The sequence below is a fragment of the Bufo bufo genome, chromosome 5, assembly GCF_905171765.1.
Source record: "Bufo bufo chromosome 5, aBufBuf1.1, whole genome shotgun sequence".
NCBI classification, from domain to species: Eukaryota; Metazoa; Chordata; class Amphibia; order Anura; family Bufonidae; genus Bufo; species Bufo bufo.
The window spans coordinates 361120386-361135424 of NC_053393.1; the positions used below are offsets into that span (position 1 = coordinate 361120386).

The window sequence follows — 15039 nt, forward strand, 5'->3', positions numbered from 1 at the left end:
ACTTGGCACCACAAATTATTTTTATTTTTTTATTTTGTAGAGCATTAAAACTGTATAGCCAGCAGTGGATTTTCATTTAAAGGTTTGTCGAGACATGCTTTCAGTGATTACCCTTCTTAAATAAGCTCTTTATCTACATTTCATTTTCTAATAAGAGCATCATTTCAGAATAACCAAGACATGTTGCCCCTTTCTCTGCTCTGAGCTTGGTTCTTTATAACTTGCCTAATACCTATGGAATTAGATTAGTTGCTAGGCAGTATCACCTTAACAGGTGCTAACAAGAGGATCAAATCTGAAATACAGTAAAGAAAATATGGCTCCACCCTATAAAGGGTCCCCATATGAAGCGGAAGTTCTGGGATGAAGTTTATTGAGTGTATAACAAGGTAATATACTATGGGGGGAATTTATTATTGCTTTACAACTTTGGAGCTGAAAAGTCACAAATTAATGGAGCATGCTTCATTTACTCAACTTGGGACTTTTTGCTGTTATAATCTGCTCTTAGAACTGTTGGTTCACAGGGCCTCTTGTAAACCAACAGAATTTCAGTAATTTGAGCCAGAAATTGGCACAAAATATAGCAGAAATATGGTCATAGAAAGTACGCATTTCAATTTCTGGTGCATGGACAGTTAACCCCTTAAGGACATAGGACGTACCGGTACGCCCTATTTCCCGAGTCCTTTAGGACCAAGGACGTACCGGTACGTCCTAACTTTTAAATCGGGATTCCGGCGCCCGAGGGGTTAAACGGAACGGGATTTCGGCTGAAATCCTTCAGCCAGCATCCTGTGACAACGCCAGGGGGGGGGTGATGTGACCCCCCCGTGTCGGCGATCACAGCAAACCGCAGGTCAATTCAGACCTGCGGTTTGCTGCGCTTTTTGCAGTTTCTGATGCCCGCGGTCCCTGACCGCGGGGATCAGAAACTTTAGAGTGGCTAAATCTATATTTTTCACCCCCCCCCCCTGCACCCCTGCATGAGTTTGATGCCGGCGGGTGGTGCGGGGGGGGGGTGTCGCAGGCGGTGGGGGCGTTGCGGGGAGGGGCGGTGCGGCAGGCGGGATCGCGATCCCCCGCCCGCCTCCCTATGAATGATCGTTGGCTTCTAGAGGTTATACCAGGGTGCCAGCACATTGCTGGCACCCTGGTATAAACGGCTGACATCTGTGCAGATGTCAGCCGTTTAACCCTTTCCATACCGCGGTCCGTACGGACCGCTGTATGGAAAAAGTTAACTGTCATCGGTCAGGGAGCTCCCTCCCTCTCCATCGGGGGGCTGCTGTGCCTTTGCAGCCCCCGATGGAGAGGGAGAGAGCCCCCAGAGAGCCCCCCTCAGCCCGTGCTTACCCTTCCCCGTCTGCGAAGTTCTGAGCAGACGGGGAGGGTTCCCATGGCAACAGGACGCCTGCTCAGGCGTCCCTGCTGTCCATGGTGCTGAACAGATCTATGCTGAAAGCATAGATCTGTTCAGTGTAAGTAAAATACAGTACAGAACAATATATATTGTACTGTACTGTATTATACAGACATCAGACCCACTGGATCTTCAAGAACCCAAGCGGGTCTGGGTCAAAAAAAATTGTAAAAAAAAAAGTGAAAAAAGTTAAGATAAAAAAAAAACATTTATCACTGAATAAAAATTAAAAAATAAAATAAACTACACATATTAGGTATCGCCGCGTCCGTAACGACCTGATCTATAAAATGGTCATGTTACTTTTCCGCACGTGTGAACGCCATAAAATAAAAAAACTAAAAACTATGAGAAAATTGAAATTTTGCCCACCTTACTTCCCAAAAAAGGTAATAAAAGTGATCAAAAAAGTCGCATGTATGCCAAAATAGTACCAATCAAACCGTATCTCATCCCGCAAAAAATGAGACCCTACTCAAGATAATCGCCCAAAAGCTGAAAAAAACTATGGCTCTTAGACTATGGAAACACTAAAACATGATTTTTTTTTGTTTCAAAAATGAAATTATGTGTAAAACTTACATAAATAAAAAAAAAGTATACCATATTAGGTATCGTCGCGTCCGTATCGACCGGCTCTATAAAAATCTCACATGACCTAACCCTCAGATGACCACCGTAAAAAAATAAAATAAAAACAGTGTAATAGCAAGCGATCAAAAAGTCATATTGCACCCCAAAATAGTGCCAATCAAACCGTCATCTCATCCCACAAAAAATGAGACCCTACTCAAGATAATCGCCCAAAAACTGAAAAAACTATGGCTCTTAGACTATGGAGACACTAAAACATTATTTTGGTTTTAAAAATGAAGTTATTGTATAAAACTTACATAAATAAAAAAAATGTATAATATTAGGTATCGCCGCGTCCGTGACAACCTGCTCTATAAAATTACCCCATGATCTAACCTGTCAGATGAATGTTGTAAATAACAAAAAAAAAAAACGTGCCAAAAAAGCTATTTCTTGTTACCTTGCTGCACAAAAAGTGTAATATAGAGCAACCAAAAATCATATGTACCCTAAACTAGTACCAACAAAACTGCCACCCTATCCCGTAGTTTCTAAAATGGAGTCACTTTTTTGGAGTTTCCACTCTAGGGTGCATCAGGGGGGCTTCAAATGGGACATGGTGTCAAAAAAAACCAGTCCAGCAAAATCTGCCTTCCAAAAACCGTTATGGCATTCCTTTCCTTCTGCGCCCTGCGTGTGCCTGTACAGCTGTTTACGACCACTATGGGGTGTTTCTGTAAACTACAGAATCAGGGCCATAAATAATGAGTTTTGTTTGGCTGTTAACCCCTTGCTTTGTAACTGGAAAAAAAATATTAAAATGGAAAATCTGCCAAAAATTTGAAAATTTTGAAATTGTGTCTCTATTTTCCATTAAATCTTGTGCAACACCTAAAGGGTTAACCAACGTTTGTAAAATCAGTTTTGAATACCTTGAAGGGTGTTAGTTTCTTAGATGGGGTCACTTTTATGGAGTTTCTACTCTAGGGGTGCATCAGGGGGCTTCAAAAGGGACATGGTGTCAAAAAAACAGTCCAGCAAAATCAGCCTTCCCAAAAACCAAACGGCGCACCTTTCACTCGACGCCCTACTGTGTGCCCGTACAGTAGTTTACGGCCACATATGGGGTGTTTCTGTAAACAGCAGAGTCAAGGGCAATAAGGATACAGTCTTGTTGGCTGTTAACCCTTGCTTTGTTAGTGGGAAAAAATGGGTTTAAAATGGAAAATTAGGCAAAAAAAATGAAATCTCAAATTTCATCCCCATTTGCCAATAACTCTTGTGCAACACCTAAAGGGTTAATGACGTATGTAAAATCAGTTTTGAATACCTTGAGGGGTGTAGTTTCTTAGATGGGGTCACTTTTAGGGAGTATCTCCTCTAGGGGTGCATCAGGGGGCTTCAAATGGGACATGGTGTCAAAAAAACCAGTCCATAAAAATCAGCCTTCCAAAAACCATACGGCGCACCTTTCCCCCTCTACGCCCCGCTGTGTGGCCGTACAGTAGTTTACGGCCACATATGGGGTGTTTCTGTAAACGGCAGAGTCAGGGCAATAAAGATACAATCTTGTTTGGCTGTTAACCCTTGCTTTGTTAGTGGAAAAAATGGGTGTCTAAAATGAAAAATTAGACAAAAAAATTAAATTCTCAAATTTCCTCCCCATTTGCCAATAACTCTTATGCAACACCTAAAGGGTTAATAATGTATGCAAATCAGTTTTGAATACCTTGAGGGGTGTAGTTTCTTAGATGGGGTCATTTTTGGGTGGTTTCTATTATGTAAGCCTCGCAAATCGACTTCAGACTGAACTGGTCCCTAAAAATTTAGTTTTTGTAAATTTCTGAAAAATTTCAAGATTTGCTTCTAAACTTCTAAGCTCTATAACATCCCCCCCCCCCCCCAAAAATAAATATCATTCCCAAAACAATTCACACATGAAGTAGACATATGGGGAATGTAAAGTCATCACAAATTTTTTGGGGTATTACTATGTATTACAGAAGTAGAGAAACTGAAACTTTGAATTTGCAAATTTTTCCAAATTTTTGGTAAATTAGGTATTTTTTTTGTGCAAAAAAAAATAATTTTTTTGAACTTCATTTTAGCAGTGTCATGAAGTACAATATGTGACCGAAAAAAAACAATCTCAGAATGGCCTGGATAAGTCAAAGCGTTTTAAAGTTATTAGCACTTAAAGTGACACTGGTCAGATTTCAAAAATTGCCTGGTCCCTTAAGGTGAAAATGAGCCCGGTCCTTAAGGGGTTAAGATGTCGTGAAACTTATTAAAAGGGGACTATGCCATGATTGAGTAAAAATGACAAATCAGACCTCATGTAGTACATGGCAATCTCTTTCTAACAAATCTAGAACCAGTCCTGTAACCTCACATGGAACAGATAGCTCCCCATTCATTACTCAATTGTTCTGCTAGATTTAGTTCAGGCTGGCAGCACAGGGTACCTGTCGTTCCTCCTATATCTCATTCCCTGTGACTGGCACAGCTTCTAACAGAACATATGGCTGGTGAAAATCATAGATTTAAACTGATCAAGTGCGACTACCCCAGTGAGGTGGACAATAAATAGGGAAAGAACAAACAGCAGGTGGCGCTATGTCATGACCCGGCGTGCCAATACATATGTGACGCAAAAGGGAGGGAAATGGAAGGCCCTGTCGAGGAGGAAGGTGGTGACCCCTAACTCCACCTTGAGGCTGGCACCTGACCTGCCTGACGTCCCTAGACGGGTTTCTCACCCGTACGCGATTACGTGCCTAAACCCTGGCTTTCCCTGAGATGAGCCCTACGTAGTGAATAGGGTGGTGGGAACACTAGTCCACACCACTAACCACTAAAGGGAAACACCAAGGAGAGGGACAGACAATACAGACAAACCAAATAATCCCACGGTGGGCGACAACAGCGGACAACAAAAGCCCAACAGGGATCCGGAGGGTAACGTATGGAACAACCAACCAGGAAATCACAGCCTACACAGCTCAAGTGGGTCAGTATAGAAGTCCAGGCAGGAAGCTCTATATCTGGCAACCAGAGAAGTGGGAGATGGGAATATAAGGAGGTTGGGATTGTGGACAAGAAACAGTGTGAAGGAGAAAGCTACGGATCCCTGAGTGAGCAAAAGGATTGCAAGGCAAACCCAGAAAGCTACCATCTAACCCCTTAAGGACCTAGGACGTACCGGTACGCCCTATTTCCCGAGTCCTTAAGGACCTAGGACGTACCGGTACGCCCTATTTTCCGAGTCCTTAAGGACCGAGGACGATACCGGTACGTCCTGACTCTAAAATCTGTATTCCGGCGCCCCCAGGGGTTAATTGGAACGGGATTTCGGCTGAAATCATTCAGCCGGCATCCCGTAACAATGCAGGGGGGGGTCATTTGACCCCCCCGTATCGGCGATCGCAGCAAAACCGCAGGTCAATTCAGACCTGCGGTTTGCTGCGCCTTTTTGCAGGTTTCTGGATCCGCGCGGTCCCCTGACCGCGGGGATCAGAAACTTTAGAGTGGCTAAAATCATTATTTTTCACCCCCCCCCTGCACCCCTGCACGATTTTATGACTGGAGGGTGCGTGCGGGGGGGGTGTCGCAGGGGTGGGGGGTTGCGGGAGGCGGGGCGGTGCGGCAGGCGGGATCGCGATCCCCCGCCCGCCTCCCCATGAACGATCGTTGGCTTCTGTGGGTATACCAGGGTGCCAGCACATTGCTGGCCACCCTGGTATAAACGGCTGACATCTGTGAGATGTCAGCGTTTAACCCTTTCCACTACCGCGGTCCGTACGGACCGCTGTCTGGAAAAAAGTAAACTGTCATCGGTCAGGAGCTCCCTCCCTCTCCATCGGGGGGCTGCTGTGCCTTTGCAGCCCCCCGATGGAGAGGGAGAGAGCCCCCAGAGAGCCCCCTCAGCCCCGTGCTTACCCTTCCCCGTCTGCGAAGTTCTGAGCAGACGGGGAGGGTTCCCATGGCAAACAGGACGCCTGCTCAGGCATCCTGCTGTCCATTGTGTCTGAACGGATCTGTGCTAAAAGCACAGATCTGTTCAGTGTAAGTAAATACAGTACAGAACATATATATTGTTCTGTACTGTATTATACAGACACCAGACCCACTGGATCTTCAAGAACCAAGTGGGTCTGGGTCAACAAAATGTAAAAAAAGTGAAAAAAGTTAAGATAAAAAAAACATTTATCACTGAATAAAAATTAAAAAAAAATAATAAACTACACAAATTAGGTATCGCCGACGTCCGTAACGACCTGATCTATAAAACTGGTCATGTTACTTTCCCCGCACGGTGAACGCCATAAAAATAAAAAAATAAAACTATGAGAAAATTGAAATTTTGCCCACCTTACTTCCCAAAAAAAGTAATAAAAGTGATCAAAAAAGTCGCATGTACGCCAAAATAGTACCAAAAACCGTCATCTATCCCGCCAAAAATGAGACCCTACTCAAGATAATCGCCCAAAAGCTGAAAAAACTATGGCTCTTAGACCTATGGAGACACTAAAACATGATTTTTTTTTTTTCAAAAATGAAAACTCATTCTGTAAAACTACATAAATAAAAAAAAAGTATACATATTAGGTATCGCCGCGTCCGTATCGACCGGGCTCTATAAAAATATCACATGACCTACCCCTCAGAAGACCCCGTAAAAAAATAAAATAAAAACAGTGTAAAAAAAGCCATTTTTTGCCCATCTTACGTCACAAAAAGTGTAATAGCAAACGATCAAAAAATCATATGCACCCCAAAATAGTGCCAATCAAACCCGTCATCTCATCCCGCAAAAAATGAGACCATACTCAAGATAATCGCCCAAAAACTGAAAAAACTATGGCTCTTAGAATATGGAGACACTAAACAATTTTTTATGGATTTAAAATGAAAGTTATTGTATAAAACTTACATAAATAAAAAAAAATGTATACATATTAGGTATCGCCGCGTACGCGACAACCTGCTCTATAAAAAATACCCACATAATCTAACCTGTCAGATGAATGTTGTAAATAACAAAAAAAAAAAAGTGCCAAAAAAAGCTATTTCTTGTTACCTTGCTGCACAAAAAGTGTAATATAGAGCAACCAAAAATCAATATGTACCCTAAACTAGTACCAACAAAACTGCCACCCTATCCCGTAGTTTTCTAAAATGGGGTCACTTTTTTGGAGTTTCTACTCTAGGGGTGCATCAGGGGGGCTTCAAATGGGACATGGTGTACAAAAAAAACAGTCCAGCAAAACCTGCCCTTCCAATAAAACCGTATGGAATTCCTATCCTTCTGCGCCCTGCCGTGTGCCCGTACAGCGGTTTACGACCCACATATGGGTGTTTCTGTAAACTACAGAATTAGGGCCATAAATATTGAGTTTTGTTTGGCTGTTAACCCTTGCTTAGTAACTGGAAAAAAATATTTAAACTGGAAAATCTAGCCAAAAATGTGAAATCTTTGAAATTGTGTCTCTATTTTCCATTAAATCTTGTGCAAACCTAAAGGGTTAACAAAGTTTTAAAATCAGTCTTTGAATAGCTTGAGGGGTGTAGTTTCTTAGATGGGGTCACTTTATGGAGTTTCTACTCCTAGGGGTGCATCAGGGGGGCTTCAAATGGGACATGGTGTCAAAAAAACCAGTCCCAGCAAAATCTGGCTTCCAAAAAACCAAACGCGCACCTTTCACTCTACGCCCTACTGTGTGCCCGTACAGTAGTTTACGGCCACATATGGGGTGTTTCTGTAAACGGCAGAGTCAGGGCAATAAAGATACAATCTTGTTTGGCTGTTAACCTTGCTTTGTTAGTGGAAAAATGGGTTAAAATTGAAAATTAGGCAAAAAAAATGATATTCTCAAATTTCATCCCCCATTTGCCATAACTCTTGTGCAACACCTAAAGGGTTAACGACGTATGTAAAATCAGTTTTGAATACCTTGCGGGGTGTAGTTTCTTAGATGGGTCACCTTTTAGGGAGTTTCTCCTCTTGGGGTGCATCAGGGGGCTTCAAATGGGACATGGTGTCAAAAAACCAGTCCCATAAAATCAGCCCCTTCCAAAAACCATATGGTGCACCTTTCTCACTCTACGCCCCGCTGTGTGGCCGTACAGTAGTTTACGGCCAATATTGGGTGTTTCTGTAAACGGCAGAGTCAGGGCAACTAAAGATACAGTCTTGTTTGGCTGTTAACCCTTGGTTTGTTAGTGGAAAAAATGGGTTAAATGAAAAATTTGACAAAAAATATGAAATTCTCAAATTTCCTCCCATTTGCCCAATAACTCTTGTGCAACACCTAAAGGGTTAACAATGTATGCAAAATCAGTTTTGAATACCTTGAGGGGTTGTAGTTTCTTAGATGGGGTCATTTTTGGGTGGTTTCTATTATGTAAGCCTCGCAAAGTGACTTCAGACCTGAACTGGTCGCTAAAAATTGAGTTTTTGTAAATTTCTGAAAAATTTCAAGATTTGCTTCTAAACTTCTAAGCCTTATAACATCCCCAAAAAATAAAATATCATTCCCAAAACAATTCAAGCATGAAGTAGACATATGGGGAATGTAAAGTCATCACAATTTTTGGGGGTATTACTATGTATTACAGAGGTAGAGAAACTGAAAATTTGAAATTTGCTAATTTTTCAAAATTTACGGTAAAAATTGTATTTTTTTATGCAAAAAAATTAACTTTTTTGACCCAATTTTAGCAGTGTCATGAAGTACAATATGTGACGAAAAAACAATCTCAGAACGGCCTGGGTAAGTCAAAGCGTTTTAAAGTTATGAGCACTTAAAGTGACACTGGTCAGATTTGCAAAAAATGGCCTGGTCCTTAAGGTGAAAATGAGCCTGGTCCTTAAGGTGAAAATGAGCCCGGTCCTTAAGGGGTTAAGAAACAGCACTATCTTTAGACATAGAGCGCGCAGCCACCCGCTGCGACTTCCTGACCCCGGGTATAACGGAGTCAGACGTGGCTCTTGACACCCTCGTGACAGCTATACAGATACATTTTACTGAACAGCTCAGTGGCTATACAAAATTTAAAATTACATGCAATTACAAAAGTATTCAGATCCAGGTGCTGGTTTGAATATATAAAATAAATGTTGTGGCACAACCCCTTTAAGAGCCATACATCTCTTAACAAATTTTCCACATCTTACCAGAACATATTTTGTTTAAGACAAGTAAATGAGGGGCGTGGCTTCAGTATGGTGGCGTAAAGGTGCTTTCACTGAGGGCTCTCAGTCCATCTGCAGTGATCCTGCGGGAGACCTAACTATCACATTCTGAACTGCCATGCCCAAGGGGAAGAGATCCAGAAGTCAATCTGTGGCCTCTCCAGAGAACTCCATCGGCCATTTTCTCCGCTCCAGACTGATGGATTCTACAGCTCAGGCCTCGTCAGCAATGACGGCTTGCTGCTGCAACCTAGGATCAGTTCCCCTGTTCTCCTCCATGCGCCTCCTGACTCAGACACACTGTGCCATGCTCCCAAATACTCACCTTTCTTCTTGTTCGGCATCTTCCTCGTCGGTTAGAGGCAAATCCTTGGCACAGAGCCCGTGTTGGCATCACAGCCCCAGCTCAGCCTCAGCTGCTCAGTGCGCCACTCCCAGGCTTCTTGGCAGTTAACCAGGCCACACCACAGGTACCGCCTTCCTGTCTCTCTGGGGCTGAGACTCCACTGCTCAGCCAGGACATGCCAGCTATTTTAACTACTGCCTCTCAGCCACCCGTTGATTACAAGGAAATTTATTTTCTTCTCTGTTCCACAGACCGCACTCTGAGCTGTGGGAGATGATGAGAGCTCCATCGACTAGATCAGATTTGGAAGCACATATTTTCAGTATTGAGGAGAAACAGCCTCAGGCCTTTCAAGCTGTTAACCAGTCCGTTCAAGGCTTAGCTGAAAGGGTCACTATAGATGAGCAACGTCACTCCACAGCCACATCTACATTGTCCTCCCTTTCCACCACCTTGCACACTCATGCTACTCAAATGAAGGACTTTTCCATATATACAGTGGATATAAAAAGTCTACACACTCCTGTTAAAATGTCAGGTTTCTGTGATGTACTAAAATGAGACAAAATTAACTCATTTCAGAACTTTTTCCACCTTTAATGTGACCTATGAACTGTACCACTCAATTGAAAAACAAACTGAATTATTTTAGGTGGAGGGAAGAAAACCAAAAAAAACTAAAATAATGCGGTTGCATAAGTGTGCACACCCTCTTATAACTGGGGATGTAGCAGAATTAAGCAATCACATTCAAAATCATGTTAAATAGGAGTCAGCATACACCTGCTATCATTTAAAGTGCCTCTGATTAACAAACCCTAAATAAAGTTCAGCTGCTCTAGTTGGTCTTTCCTGAAATTTCGCATCCCACAGCAAAAGCCATGGTCCAAAAAGAGCTTCCAAAGCATCAGAGGGATCTCATTGTTAAAAGGTATCAGTCAGGAGAAGGGTACAAAAGAATTTCCAAGGCATTAGATATACCATGGAACACAGTGAAGACAGTCATCATCAAGTGGAGAAAATATGGAACAACAGTGACATTACCAAGAACTGGACGTCCCTCCAAAATTGATGAAAAGATGAGAAGAAAACTGGTCTGGGAGGCTACCAAGAGGCCTACAGCAACATTAAAGGATCTGCAGGAATATCTGGCAAGTACTGGCTGTGTGGTACATGTGACAACAATCTCCCGTATTCTTCATATGTCTGGGATATGGGGTAGAGTGGCAAGACGAAAGCCTTTTCTTATGAAGAAAAACATCCAAGCCAGGCTACATTTTGCAAAAACACATCTGAAGTCTCCCAAAAGCATGTGGAAAAGGTGTTATGGTCTGATGAAACTAAACTTTTTGGCCATAATTCCAAAAGATATGTTTGGCGCAAAAACAACACTGCACATCATCAAAAGAACACCATACCCACAGTGAAGCATGGTGGTGGCAGCATCATACTTTGGGGCTGTTTTTCTTCAGCTGGAACTGGAGCCTTAGTTAGGCTAGAGGGAATTATGAACAGTTCAAAATACCAGTCAATATTGGCACAAAACCTTCAGGCTTCTGCTAGAAAGCTGAACATGAAGAAGGAACTTCATCTTTCAGCATGACAACAACCCAAAGCATACATCTAAATCAACAAAGGAATGGCTTCACCAGAAGAAGATTAAAGTTTTGGAATGGCCCTGCCCTGAATCCGATTGAAAATCTGTGGGGTGATCTGAAGAGGGCCGTGCACAAGAGATGTGACAGATTTTGAGTGTTTTTGCAAAGAAGAGTGGGCAAATCTTGCCAAGTCAAAATGAGTAGACTCATACCCAAAAAAACTAAGTGCTGTAATAAAATCAAAAGGTGCTTCAAAAAAGTATTAGTTTGCACACTTATGCAACCATATTATTTTATTTTTATATTTTTTTCGTCCCTCTACCTAAAAGATTTAAGTTTGTTTTTCAAGAGTTGTACAGTTTATAGGTCACATTAAAGGTGGTAAAAGTTCTGAAATGATTTATCTTTGTCTCATTTTTTTACATCATAGAAACCATTTTAACAGGGGTGTGTAGACTTTTTATATCCACTGTATGCACAGAATTGAAAAAAGAAAGCGTCGCAATAATCTCAAGTTACTTGGAATGCGAAAGTCGACCCTGGCTGGAACTCTGCGTGATACTGCAGTGACCATCTTTGACCCCTGGACTCTGATATAGAGTTGGATAGCGTTCACAGAGTGGCTGGTCCCAGGACCCAGCAAATCCATGAGATTTTATAAGTTAGGTGCATTTTTATAAGCTGAAAGAGGGCATTCTTTGCAGAGCCTGGGAGTTGAAAGGCATCTCTCGTAACGGTGCAAACATCACCTTCTTGCCGGATGTCTTTCGCCTCACTCTTTATATGCGCAGGGAGCGGTCCGTCCATTGTTGAAGGCTGCAAAAGCAATGGGAGCCACATACCACTGGGGACACCCTTTCCACATTATACTACATGTGGTATATACTTGCGCTTTTTGGATACCACTCTGGTACCGGTGCCTGATTGGACTACTACCGCTTCTCCAGGCCTAGGGCACAGAAGACAACAGAAATTGGAGGAATCATACACCCTTACCTCACCGGGCCACCCTCCAGGTCTCAACCCACTAAGTTTTTGCATTATGGCCATTTTGCTGCTGCACCCTGAAACCGCTGTCTGTGGAAGGCTTAGGTTTTCCCCTGTCACATCCATAAGGATGTAACAGAGCTGGATCTTGACATAGGGGGCCATTTTCTATCGTGGATCTGGTGATCTATTTAATGGGGACACCCCTTTTCTTGGTTTTCCTTCTCTGGAGGGATTTCTGGCTTTCACTGTATTGAAGACCCATAACTGGGGATTCATGGTTATTTTGCATATTACAGAGAGCTTTGCACTTTGGATTGCTGTGTTAAGACTCTAAAATTAAGCTCTGCAGTGTTTTTTGTAGCTGGTCTCATCAAGATCAGCTATTGTTTTTTTGACCTCTTCATTGGGGCAACTCTCCCAGTCCTCCGCTCCATCCTCCCCGCCCCCTTTTTTTTTCTTTTTCTTTTTCAGCAACGAAAAGTAGTGATAAGGCAATATGTCTGACGTATTGATTGTCTTACTTAATGCTCAGGGTCAGAATGTCCCAGAAAAGAGGTACTCCCTTCTCAAACTACTGTGGAAGAAGAGAGCACACGTTGCATTCATACAGGAGAAGCATTTCCGTTCAGATAGCATCCACTCTCTCTCCAACTTTTGCTTTCCTCATACGTACCACAGCTTTTCTCTGGATTCTAAGCAGCTTAATGACTCTCTTTTACAAGACCTACAGTTCCTCAGTACCATAATGTCACTCCGGATTGTGATCCCCTTGCTATCTATATCAGAGGTACATTAATTAAAGCGGGCTCCCGGATTAAAAAGGAAGGGACGGCTCTGTTATCTGGACTCATTACACGTATATATAATCTTGAACAGATTCACAAGGCTACTTTAGACAGACAGTTGGGAGCAGAGCTGATGCAGTTGCGGGAGCAGGTTCACTCTCTTTGCCTCTTTAAAGGGAACCTGTCACCGGGATTTGGGGTATAGAGCTGAGGACATGGGTTGCTAGATCGCTGCTAGCATATCCGCAATACCCAGTCCCCATAGCTCTGTGCGCTTTTATTGTGTAAAAAAACAATTTGATACATATGCAAATTAACCGGAGATGAGTCAGAGCTTGAAAATATGACTCTTCTCTGGTCACACAAGTAAGATATGACTCTTTTATGTTAATTTGCATATGTATCAAATCATTTTTTTTTTACACAATAAAAGCACAGAGAGCTATGGGGGCTGGGTATCCATGTCTTCAGCTCTATACACAAAATCCCGGTGACAGGTTCCCTTTAAAGCTAAGTCGATTCTTCCTAAATGCCATAGACATTTTTGTGAATGTGGTAACAAACCCAGGGGAACCCTGGTGAGAGCATTACGTAAAACTTGTGTTCAGTCGTATGTGCAACATTGCCTTGGAGTTCCCCTTATCTGTATCTGAACTAAACTGTGCCCTTAAAGACTCACAGATGGGCAAGAATTGAAAGATTTATTTCAATGTCAGAATTACCATCCCATCTCCCTCATAAACGCAGACCTCAAATTATTCTCCAACGTTTTGGCCCCTCACCTGACTACCTACATGCAACAGCTGATTCATATTGACCAGATCAGGTTTATGCCACTTACAGAAGCACAGGATAATACCACAAGAGCCATTAACCTAATCTATAAGGCGATGATCACAAAACTTTCCATGTTCCCATAATGCGACTAAAGAGTTAAGTGGGACTTTATTTTTGAAACATTGCATCATTTTGGATTGGGTGAGATGATGCTCACTCAAATTCATAACATATATTCTTCCCCTTCTGCCACAGTTAAGGTGAATGGTTTGCGTTCTTTTCCTTTCCTGATACGGAATAAGACAAGTGTCACAGTCGTTACCTCTGGCTGTGACCTTCTGTTTATGCTCTCGCTGCAGCTCCGTTCCTGTGTGTTATTTGTGGTTCTTTATGGGTTAACTCCCCTGTGTGCCTATTAGGAGTTAATCCTCTCTGTCTGCTCCATGGGTGTGGCCTCTATGCTGCACCCATGGAACCTGTATTTAAGGCTGAGGTTTCCTCAGTTCTGTGTCAGCTCTCCTGGTGTGTGTTGTCTTGTCCTGCTCCTTGTTTGTACTCACTCTCCCATGCTGCTGCCCCATGGGATCCGTGTCTGTCTGTGCTCTGTGGGTTTCCTACTTGTTCATTCTGTCACGAGTTGGAGGTCCCAGGAGAGACCTCCGCGTCATCAAGCAATAAACAAATGGAAATCAGGTACAGACACACAAGAGTTTATTGCACAAACAAAAACCAGGGAAGGCAGCACAGACAAAACATGAGCTCTATGTACCGTCAGCACAGTGGGAGAAAACCCCTACTGCACCACTGTCTAGTAATACTCCAGAGGGGCGTGACTAAGCAACTCCTGGTATTCACTAGGGCCCCAGATGGTAGGGTTAGGCTTTGCTGCAGGGAGTTGCCAGGGTCCACTCTGGAGCGTGAACTAGACAGTGACAACAGGAGCAAACGGACAACAGGTACCAGAAGGTACCGACGGTACATAGGCAAACATAACAAACAGGCAACTAAAAATACAAGCAGGAGTTCACGCAAGGGAACAGGAGTGGCAATGAGCAGAGAAGGACTAGCTCCACCAGTGGTATACTGCGTGGCCTTGCCCATAGCACTCTGCAGCAAGGCAGATAATGTACAGATAATGTACTCACTATTATCTAACTTTAAAATCAAATTCCAAAAGTCTGAAGCACTAAACATTACCCTACCACCTAGTTTGGTCCCTGAATTATCTGACAATTCCCCTTTCAAATGGTCAAGAACTTCCCTTAAATATTTGGGCATTTATTTAACCCCAATTATTTCCAATCTCTACCCAGCAAACTAATCTTCCCTTCTTCGAGATCTTAAAAGTG

The 15039-nt window shown here is 42.8% G+C and overlaps 1 protein-coding gene across 1 annotated transcript in view; it reads right to left on the reverse strand.

The window, feature by feature from the left end:
* Nucleotides 1-15039, reverse strand: part of LOC121001312 (dynein heavy chain 5, axonemal-like) — a 304445-nt gene that overhangs the window by 130667 nt on the left and 158739 nt on the right.